The sequence below is a fragment of the Pezoporus occidentalis genome, unplaced genomic scaffold (assembly GCF_034315485.1).
Source record: "Pezoporus occidentalis ecotype Australia unplaced genomic scaffold, CSIRO_AGI_Poc_V1 ctg36, whole genome shotgun sequence".
NCBI lineage: Eukaryota > Metazoa > Chordata > Aves > Psittaciformes > Psittacidae > Pezoporus > Pezoporus occidentalis.
This window is the reverse complement of record NW_026915591.1, coordinates 3,083,025-3,094,096: the sequence shown is the minus strand read 5'-3', so window position 1 is coordinate 3,094,096 and position 11,072 is coordinate 3,083,025. Positions and strand designations below refer to the sequence as shown.

The following is an 11,072-nucleotide window of genomic DNA, read 5'->3' as shown; positions in this document are numbered from 1 at the left end:
CGGTGTCCAGGCCGAGGCGGCCAGGGCTGGCGGAGCTGGAGGAGTCAAGGCTGCCGGGGAGAGGCCATGCGTGTGACGGGGGAAGGTCGCTTTCGGGGTTCGGGCGCTCTGATATTCCCTGGACGTGGCCCAGGGGAGGGGAGGGGAGCGTTGCCCTGCCTTTCTCTGCTTGTAAACAACGCTGGCCGCTGCACGTCTGATGTCAAGAGATCAAAAGCCAGTGCCGGCCTTACTGGGGAAAGCTTCACGGCTGACCCTTGGGCACAGCAGCGATTCTGGTCACACCGGAGCTCCGCGGCGGCACCCAGCCTAACTGCAGCACCCCCGGCTCCGGGCACAGATCATGCGCACCTCTTCTGCAGCGTGGAGCCCTTCCCCGCCCGTGTTCCTGCAGCAGTCTTGCCCTTGGACATGTCTCCCGCGGCGCCGCCTGCAGAGGCACACCCGGTTCTCACATACACCTGCTCTGTCCAGCGTTTCAGACACTGGGTTTAAACCCTGGGCTCCAAAATTCGTGGTGCTGGAGACCCACGAGTGCTAAAAACCCAGGGGTCACCTACAGCTCTTCACCACTGCATTGCTAGTGTTTATGTGCAGACAAGAAAAACTCTCTATTACCTGAATATTTAAAAGTCTTTCACATCAAAGGGTACAAATATAAAAGGGGAGCCCATAATAATTCCTGCCTCCTTGCCAGGCACTCAACAGAAAAGCATGCAGACCTTATGTAGGATACACTTACATTAGATACTAGGATGAAGTTCTTCCCTGTGAGGGTGGTGAGCCACTGGCACAGATTCCCCAGAGAAGCTGTGGCTGCCCCATCCCTGGCAGTGTTCAAGGCCAGGTTGGACGAGGCTTGGAGCAACCTGGTCTAGTGGAAGGTGTCCCTGCCCATGGCAAGGGGTTGGAACTGGATGACCTTTAAGGTCCCTTCCAACCCAAACCATTCTATAGTTCTATAGAATGAGTACATTTTCAGAGATGTATGGGTGAAGTGCTTCTTCTTTGTTCACAAGAGGGCCTCAGATGACTTGATGCCAGCTCTGGTAATAATACTGCAGGAGCATGAGTATGAATATTTTCCACAGTACCACCATGCAATTTCTTCGATCTGTGCTAGAGTAAATAAAGTTCCAGAGCAATTACCTGAGATTATTTCAGTGTCTGTGTAAAATAGATTTGAAAAATCTCTTACTTCACTAAATTATGTGGGTACAATAACATTAAAATGAATAGCAGTAAGTACAAGAGCACTATATTCCCTTTTCCTATATTTCCTTATCCATTGTGAGGAAAACAGAACAGCTTCTAAGGAGAAAAGCTCTTTGCTTTATCTAGGAAAATAAAACCTTAGGGAGAGCCCATCATAAAATGAGTGCAAGTGAAATAAGGCTATCTGCTTCAGAATGCTACCTATGCCATATGGGTTAGTGTTGCTAGAAGAGGAGAACAACAAACACACATCCAGGCAAAGACAGTCCCACATAAATGTAATGGAGAGCCAAAAATCCTTCCTACATGCATCTATCTGATTAGACAGTAGGTAAGTACCATCTTTCTATAGTTTTTATTTCATACCTGGTTTAACCGCCACAGATTATTTAAGAAAATGTCTCTTTTGTAGTAACATTTACTGAAAACTGAAAAAATAATCTGAGGTAAAGGACAGCCATTTGAGCCTTTTAAATGCAATAATAATTTTGATCAATGCTGGTTTGAGGTACAATTCTTCTGTCACTAGGTCAGTGACATGTTTCCATGTTTCTTACAAAGAGCATGTCCTGGATTCAGCAGTAGCAGTCATTTTTCTCCTTCTTAGTAGCTGGTGCAGTGCTGAGTTTTTGACTTTCAGCCTGAGAACAACGCTGATAACACCGATGTTTTTAGTTGTTGCTCAGTAATGTTTACTCTGACCAAGGACTTTCTGAGTCTCACGCTCTGTCAGGGAGGAAGCAGAGACAGGACACCTGACCCAAACTGGCCAAAGAAGTATTCCATACCTCCATACCAGGCTGAGAAGTCAAAAACACAGCACTGGACCAGCTACTAAGAAGGAGAAAAATGACTGCTACTGCTGAACCCAGGACAGAGCACAAGGTGTCTGCTTTCAGCATTACCTTCTTGAGTTCAAGGCCTTGAGTTTTTGTGTGCTTAAGTCTCTGCATTCCTACGTACCCTTATCTCTCATTTCAGCTTTTAGCATGTTGCTCTATCTTCATCATTTTTCACACACAGTTCCCCCCTCTCCCCCCTCCTTACTGAGGCTACTTACAGAGACTTGAAGGAAATAACTTCCATCTTTCCAATGCTCAAATCTCTCCTTAATCTTACTTGTTTATTGCATCCTTTTCATTTCAGTCTGTTTTAAGTCTTGTGTGTGAGCTCCCATTAATTCAAAACCTGAAGTCTAGTTCTAATTAGGGCAAGTTGAGCTACCATGTCTGCTATCCATTTTTAAAACCGTAAATAAAGCTGTCAGTGCTGCCTTCCTGGCCACTGCATTACAGTTCAGTACAACCTCTTCCCAAGCAATAGAAGGTAAACCAGAAAAATCACTTTTTTGCCAGAGTAAGCTCCATCTATACCAGTAAATGAAACAGGGCTAAGGCAAGGAGTCAGACAGTGGCAGCTGATCATCCATACTTTTAAACAGTTATTGTGGTTCATGGTATGGCTTTGCCCATAAACAGTGTCCCAAGGATGGTGATGTATGTCTGAGCGGCATCAGCTGCAGACACAAGCCAGAGTAGGCCAGTTGGTCTCAAGAATAGAAAGTCCAAAGATTGTTTTACTTACTAGCAAAGACATAGTAAAGATGGTTACACAAGTCTTTGCAACTGTTAAGTAAATACCAAGTTAAAGTGGTGTAACTGTGAATAAATAATTCTTTCCTCCTCTTCCCTCCTGTCCTGGGTTCACCCTACACCTCACTGTTTCCTCCCTCAGAAAACCATAGGAAAACATCTAACAACAGAGAATCACAAAAAAACACAAAATAGTAATATAAAAACACACCGTGGCAAGACAATTCTTATTCAGACAGCCAGGACAAATACAGGAAACATCTTCAGACACAGAAATAGATGATTCCTAATTGTTAGTCAGTGATTTTATGTGGCATCCCCTGGAAAGGATTTCCTCAATGTAAGAGGCAAGAGCCATTTCCCACCCTCTACACAGTGTGACACTTGTGTTTAAAGCTGCAGAACTCCAAAGTGATCCCAGCCACCTGCAGTGACACTTGGCCCTGCCCTTCTTCTAAATTGCAGATCCATGACTTTTCAATTAGATTACAAACGCTTAACTTCACTTTTCATTTGCAAAGTGCTCCACAAGCTTTTACTGACACTGCAGTAATTGTACCTGCTTAAAAGGGGCATGTTACTTTTTAAAGGAAGTTTACCTCCAGACAAAGAGCTCCTGGGCATCAAGTCTCCCACACTGACCTAACCAGGTATTTCACTGTGACTTAGTGTTCCAGATTTCTCCTTCACAGAAGGGTGAATTTTATTCAGGTCTGCCTGCTTGAGCTCTGCTCATTCCTCTAGACCACACTACTTTGACTTCTCCTTCTATTTATCGACATTAAAAGCAATTTTACTCAGAGAAATAATGAAAAACTCCAGAAAAACTCCAGTCTTTGCTGCAGGAGATGGGCCATTTATATGAAGATAAGATTTATTTAGCACAACGGGGCAGTGATGGAACCCAGATTCCTTGAGTAGTATTACCCATTTTCCCTTTTCATAACATACTTTTGCTAGTTTACATTAAGGGGTGTGACTACATCACCTGTGTTTATACGAATAACAGAAATACAGAATACGTTCAGGTAGGTTGAACAAAATTCCATTTGCTGATAATGCCATTGTGTGACATTACTTCTACATAATGCCTCATGATTATTCAAACAAGTGAAATATTAGAAGTCATCAAGATACAAATATGTAAGGACTTTTCCTCAGAGGAATAGCTATAGGTAAGGCTAGAACATAGCTGAACAAACCATGTTAGTTGAATCTTATCATAGGTGGATAACTGAGGGAAGTATTTAATGTTTTTCTTTAAAAAGAAAAAAAAAATTTATTGCTTTCTTCATGTAGAGCAAACCTCTTCTGATGGTGAAGAAGAGGCAGACTTTGTCACTGATATGTACATTCTGATTCTTAGACCCCTGTTGTGAATCTGTCCTCCTGAGCTAAGGGTTCCAAGGTCACCGAAGTCAGTCCCCCTTCCACATCTGGAACTTTCCAGTTACATATTTAGAAATGTAAAACAATATTTATTCAATTTAAATATATTGTGATGAATCTGTAAATGTTTCTTTCTGCATGGACTCTCTGTACTGGTACCGAAAAGACTGTTCATGAAAGGAACTACCAAAAACTTTCTCTTGCAACATTTAATATTAAGTGAGGGACAGAAGGAGGAGAAGGTGGTGTCCAAAAGTCTGATTCTGCTGAATTTTGCCTCCCTGAGCACCCACTGTAGTCAGCAGAAACTAACTCCATTGTGGAGTGGCCAAGGAACATAAATTAGGAACCTGCTCTGAATCCTACACTGAAAGATTTTCTCTTGCTCCGTCCCATTACACAGAGGTATCTTATGGAGTAGCTTATGTGTTCAGTAAACACAGGAAACCAGTCCTTTAGTAGCTGTTAGCCAATGACAGAATCAGATAATGAAAAATCCTTTCCTAGTCCCCAGATACTTTTTTCTCTTCATTATTAGCACTACTTTTTTGACAGGCTTTTAACAGTTCAGTTTCCCTAACACAGTTAGTTTCAATCTTCATTTTCATTAACATACTCCTCTTTGGTTTTAATAGAGAAGGAAATTAAAGTTTATTTCCTTTTTTACACTTACATTATGAATTCCAGCACAAATCTCGGACTTGCTCTCTAGTTCAGGCACCCTCTGCTGGTTCTACCAAAGTAGAACACAAAATAACAGAGAATGACCATTGCCAACATTTTAAAGAGGAAAATCCAGATTTCAGTTTCTTAACCTTTTACTATCAGAACATAAATTATGAAAAAGATCAGTTTTGGGCCTATAAACTGAGCATGGGGAGAGATTTTTAATGAATTCATGAAAGTAATTGCATAATCAAGCATGTGAACCTGTGGAATTTCTTAGGCAAAAAGTCCAAAAATGAACATGGCCTAAAAATCTAATCACAGCCTGACCTGGCTCTTAGCAGAACCCTGTGATCGGCATTTTAATGATGATGTTCTGCAAGGAGCTCTAGAAGCATAAGCTACTGTGGATGGGTTTTTTCCCTGTGTATCTCAGTTAGCAAAAGTCATGGGCAGTAGTCCTGCTTAGATAATACATATTTTAAGGAGTCAGCGGTAAGGAAATACCATGGCTAAATATTAGCTTCCATTCCAGCAACACAATAAAACAAAAAGCTGATCTAATTATTCATCTCAGAAAATTCCGAGTGTCAAAAAGGTAAATAAGAGCCTAGTGCTTTCTTAACTGGCTGAAGGGTAGGACATGCTGATATTGGGAAAGTTTGGTGCACCTGGTACTCTAACAGTCTCTTTCTGATACTAAAACCAAGAAAAGGCAGCTCTAAGACCACTTTCAATACTACCAGCATCTAAGCAAATCTCCTGCACTGCCCAGGACAGGAGATACAGGCCTGTCAGGAGGGCCCTATTCCTCTTCAAAGTGTGTAGGATGGTATGCTGCAAGAAGTTTTGTTTAAAATCTACAGGAACACAAACCCAAGATGTATATGTGTTTTGAGAAGCAGTTCACCTATTCCGCTTTCTGAAGCCAACTTTTACTTGACATTAAGCCTCAGTAAAAGCAGCCTTTGTTGAGGATCCATACGGCTTTCTGTGTATAGTAGCGCAGGTGTCAACACAAAGAGGTTCAAGAGAGTTGCAAAATATAGTAATGTTTTATTTTGCATAGCTGAGTCTTCTAATGAGGTTAAAAAATGTTATATGTCACAGCCACAGGCAAAATACTAGCTACAAGTATGTAAATCAAAGCTATTTAAGCAATTCTGGTACCTTTTCTGGGTAAGTAGATTCTTCAACATACTGGAGACAGTGCATTGGAGGAGCACCAAGATGAAAAGAGACTTAGAGAACCATCTTCATTGAGCTGTAAGAAAAGAAGGAAAAGGGAGGATTTTAACTGCTGTCTTCAACTGCAGACTCTTCAAGGTGTGTAATGGTAAGAAAAGAGACAACAGACATAAACGGCAATGCAGGAAGTTGTGACTGGAAACAGGTGCCCAGAGAGGTGGAATTTCCATTCTCAAAGATACTAAAATCTCAGCTGGACAAAGACCTAAGTAAGTCCATCTCACTGTACATATCTTGTGCCAGGACTTGAACTAGATGACCCCCAGAAGTCCCTTCCAACCAGAATTATTCTATGATTTTATGAAAAGCAACTGCTGTATCATTACTCCATCTTAAACTGATGGAAGTTGTTTTGACAGTACTAATTCTTCCCCCAGCAAATAAGAAATATAAACCCAATCCAGACTCACTGATGTCAGTGGGAATCTTGAGTTTAACTTGAAAGGCACTGGAAAAACTTCAATGCTTCTAGGATTCATGTTCAGAAAAGATCCTAAACTTCATTTTTGTCAGCAACACTAGAAATTGCGTTAGGATGGTGGTGGTTTTTACTGTAGGTTTCTCAGCAGGTTGCTTTCACAGGAAGAATGAAGCATTTGCACATCAGCTATTTTTGAGGATTCACAATTTCTGCCTAGAGAGCAGCAGAATGAAATGTTTGCTTAGTGCTTTGCAGGTACGTAACTTTGCTTTTCAGGTTGCACTTGCAGGAAAATTCATGTTTGCTGTTACTGGTCATGAGCTTCTCATGTAACATGGGTTCAGCTCAGGGCAACCGCTACTTTTGTGTTGAGACACTGTCTATATTAATTGAAATTTATGTCACAGAATGGCAATTTTGTGACCTCTGTAGAGTGAGCTAATGATTCAATCCTGTTTTCAGCAGGCTGCTGTGAATTAACATTGCCACTATTTTCCCTTTTCACCTCATCATTTTTCTCATGGTTGTAAGACAAGCTTTTTTCCTCTTCCTCATCTTCGCTCTAACAAGGTATTATATTGTTTATTTTGGACATAAAGTAAAACATAGAATTATAGAATCATAGAATAGTTAGGGTTGGAAAGGACCTGAAGGTCATCTAGTTCCAACCCCCCTGCCATGGGCAGGGACACCTCACACTAAACCATGTCACCCAAGGCTCTGTCCAACCGGGCCTTGAACACCACCAGGGATGGAGCGTTCACAGCTTCCCTGGGCAACCCATTCCAGTGCCTCACCACCCTTACAGTAAAGAACTTCTTCCTTATATCCAACCTAAACTTCCCCTGCTTAAGTTTGAACCCGTTACCCCTTGCCCTGTCACTACAGTCCCTAATGAAGAGTCACTCCCCAGCATCCTTGTAGGCCCCCTTCAGATACTGGAAGGCTGCTATGAGGTCTCCACGCAGCCTTCTCTTCTCCAGGCTGAACAGCCCCAACTTCCTCAGCCTGTCTTCATACGGGAAGTGTTCCAGCCCCTGACCATTCCTGTGGCCCTCCTATGGACTTGTTCCAACAGTTCCATGTCCTTTTTATGTTGAGGACACCAGAACTGCACACAATACTCCAAGTGAGGTCTCACGAGAGCAGAGTAGAGGGGCAGGATCACCTCCTTCGACCTGCTGGTCATGCTCCTTTTGATGCAGCCCAGGATACGGTTGGCTTTCTGGGCTGCAAGCGCACACTGAAGCCGGCTCATGTTCATTTTCTCATCAACCAACACCCCCAAGTCCTTCTCCGCAGGGCTGCTCTGAATCTCTTCTCTGCCCAACCTGTAGCTGTGCCTGGGATTGCTCCCACCCAGGTGTAGGACCTTGCACTTGGCATGGTTAAACTTCATCAGGTTGGCATCTGCCCACCTCACAAGCGTGTCGAGGTCCCTCTGGATGGCATTCCTTCCCTCCAGGGTATCAACCAAACCACACAGCTTGGTGTCATCAGCAAACTTGCTGAGGGTGCACTCAATCCCACTGTCCATGTCAGCGACAAAGATGTTAAACAAGACTGGTCCCAACACCAATCCCTGAGGGACACCACTCGTTGCTGGTCTCCAGCCGGACTCTGAGCCATTGACCACAACTCTTTGTGTGTGGCCATCCAGGCAGTTCTTTATCCACCGAGTGGTCCATCCATCAAATTGATGTCTCTCCAATTTAGACACAAGGATGTTGTGTCGGACAGTGTCGAACGCTTTGCACAAGTCCAGGTAGATGATATCAACTGCTCTACCCCTGTCCATCAGCTCTGCAGCCCCATCACAGAAACATCACAAGGGAGTAATGAGAATGCAACACAATAAATGTCAAGCACTAGCCAAATATTTTGATTATTCCTATAAAGGTTAAAAAATGTGTTTGTAAAAACATAATGTATGCCTTTACACACACAAATATAATGGAAACGCAGATTTATCTTAATAAATACATGAGTGATATACAATAAACTGAAACAATCAAGAAAACATATTTCATGTCTTTAAAAGAAAACACATTCCCAAACCTCTCAAAAAGTAGCTGGCCTCCTAATCCAGTGGATTAACTGAAATTTCCCAAAATGGAAGGATACCTTTCTGTTTAGGGTGGAGACTTGGATCATCTCTAAGTAGCATTCATGATTTTAGTAATACTCTCAGACAAAGCTGTATCATATGACTTGCACTTATATGTTCTACAAAAGAACATATGCTAAAGTGACCTGCAATTCATCTTTTTGTGATAGTTTCCTCCTCCTGAAACTCTGACCTTGACCTGCACAACAAGCATATTCTTTTCACAGTGGTATTGCTTTGCTAGTATTTTGTTCTGCACCATCTGTAAAGAAACACACCATCATGGGTTGTCACAAAAATGCTAAAAATCCAAATTATACTTGTTTTGCTTTTCTAAGAAAACCATCAAATATAGCTTGTGATCTCATATCCATTTTTATCATGTCCTTTACGCCAGCAAACATGAAACGATGTCTCTACTTTTGACAGTCATACCACATCAGCACCTATGTAATGAAACTAAATTTAAACTTCAGTTATGTTGTCAACTAAAAAAAGGTGTAAGTGGTAAAATCCAGCTCCAGAACAGGATTAACCTTTAAATCCTGGACTCTCCAGAATCCTTGGCACTATGGAAAACCTATTTTGAAAAATGTTAAGTAAGGTTCAGATTTCAAATATCTCCACACATTGGCTGTTTGATTCTGACATGCTGCTTTTAGTGTAATTTAACTGTTTAATTAACACACACAGGGAATTATCTCCTCAGTTGTGTCCCAAGTAACAGGTTTGTTAAGAGACAACTGATTCAGCAGACTTACATCAATGAACATAGCAAAAAGTAAGTTGTGTTTGGCTGTACAAAGAAGGCAACGACATCCAGCTACTTTAACAAAAAGGACTAGTAATACGAAAAAAATTAAGTTTACAGAATATAAATTTTATCCTCTCATCAGAGCTAATCTCCTTCACATCTGGAAATTTCAGTCTTTAACAAATTTCAGAATCTCTTGCTCGAATGTTAATAATTATAAGACTCTAAGAACATCACAAGACTCTCGATGACTCAGTATGAAGTATTCTTACGCATCAACAGTCTGATATGTAATTCTAGCTGTGATTTCTAAGCTAATTTTTAGATTAAACAACTGACAATTGTAGGCAGGTCCATTAAAATTGGCTGGAATAACAGCTGTTTTTACAATATGCTAATGACTAAGGGTTTGATCCTGCAACGCTGAGGTCAATGGAAGCTTTGTCCCCAGCTTCAGTGAGGATACAGGCCTTCATGCACAGACTACTAATAGCAAATGAAGACAGCAACTTACATTTACCCTCACAGTTTTAAAACAGAACCATCTAGTGAACAGAATGGGCTAAAGCCTAGCTGATAAAATATTCTCGTTGTTTTCTACTTCACAGCTCGTCTTATAGCAAAAGAAGATGTTGTCAAGAAAATTAAACTTTCAGCAATTGAACATGAAGATGTAAGCACTGACCACTGATAGATGAAGATGTAATAAGGTGTATCCCCTTCAGCTTGGAAAGAACCGCAGAAAGGTACCTATGCTGGAGTCCTGTCATGCGTCGATCAACCCAGCCCTTAGAGTACTTCAAACCAACTTCTGTTTTTTACTGATGCTGCTTCAAGCTGGTTGATGGTTTTTGCACTGAAAAGCAAAGCAGACAGTCCTAACAAGACCACTTACATAGTACCATCATGAATGCGGTAGATGCACAGCAGCCAAAATGAACTGGCTTACTGTAGCAGGCCATGCCAACACTTCTTCAGGCATCAGACATGTTATATAAAAAGGGGCAAACCAGACAAGTTCAGGACAAACAGGACAAAAAGGCAAGACCTTTCCATTTCAACTACTGAGGCAGCTGAAATTCTGGGGAAGGGGAGGGGGACTCAGTATTTAAATGGTTCTCTTTTTTCCCCGCATTTTTCATTTTCTTTAAAATGCTCGTAGACTATATTGAAATTATTTTTTAATTTTGCCATTCCACATGAAAAGCAAAGTTTCCTGGCTACAGGGTCTTCAGTTTGCTACACACAGAAAGAAGCATGTGAAATGCAGGTGATTTGATCAGATCTGAGAACCTAGAGAAACCGCAGTTACCTTCCTGAGCTGCCTGAATTTTTGTCATCTTACTTTGGACATCTTTGCAGAAAATTTTGAAGAAATTGGGAGTGCCATGTTTTTCCTGTATTTCACATAGAAAAATGGAAGAGAAAAATAGTGGGACAAAAATAATAGCAATAATCTAGAATAAAGCTTTATATTAATTTTCAGCATAAAAGGATTTCCACTCTAGTGATAGTTTGGTCTTTACTGTACTTTGCTCCTGCTGATTCTCCTGAATTGCTTCAGCCAATTCTCACTGGAAAAATAAAACTCATGACCAAGAATTGCTTTCTTTCTCTCGCTGCTAGAGTAAGAAAACCATGTTGCGATGCCCTAATAATTTTGTACCTAATTTTGTAGAT

At 41.4% G+C, this 11,072-nt stretch overlaps 2 long non-coding RNA genes across 4 annotated transcripts; one reads left to right on the top strand and one right to left on the bottom strand.

Moving 5' to 3' along the window:
* Positions 1–558: 558 nt before the first annotated feature.
* Positions 559–10,994, top strand: LOC134169883 (uncharacterized). Of its 3 annotated transcripts, XR_009967052.1 has the most exons (3): positions 5,414–6,319; positions 6,677–6,786; positions 10,001–10,994. It is a non-coding gene; the product is annotated as an uncharacterized LOC134169883 (long non-coding RNA). The 3 variants fall into 3 exon arrangements; XR_009967050.1 differs by lacking the exons at positions 5,414–6,319; positions 6,677–6,786 and adding an exon at positions 559–1,546; XR_009967051.1 differs by lacking the exon at positions 5,414–6,319 and having other exon boundaries at positions 6,536–6,786.
* On the bottom strand, positions 4,798–6,116 carry LOC134169884 (uncharacterized). Its single transcript, XR_009967053.1, has 2 exons — positions 6,033–6,116; positions 4,798–4,929 (listed from the first exon to the last, which is right to left on the bottom strand). It is a non-coding gene; the product is annotated as an uncharacterized LOC134169884 (long non-coding RNA).
* Positions 10,995–11,072: the final 78 nt, after the last annotated feature.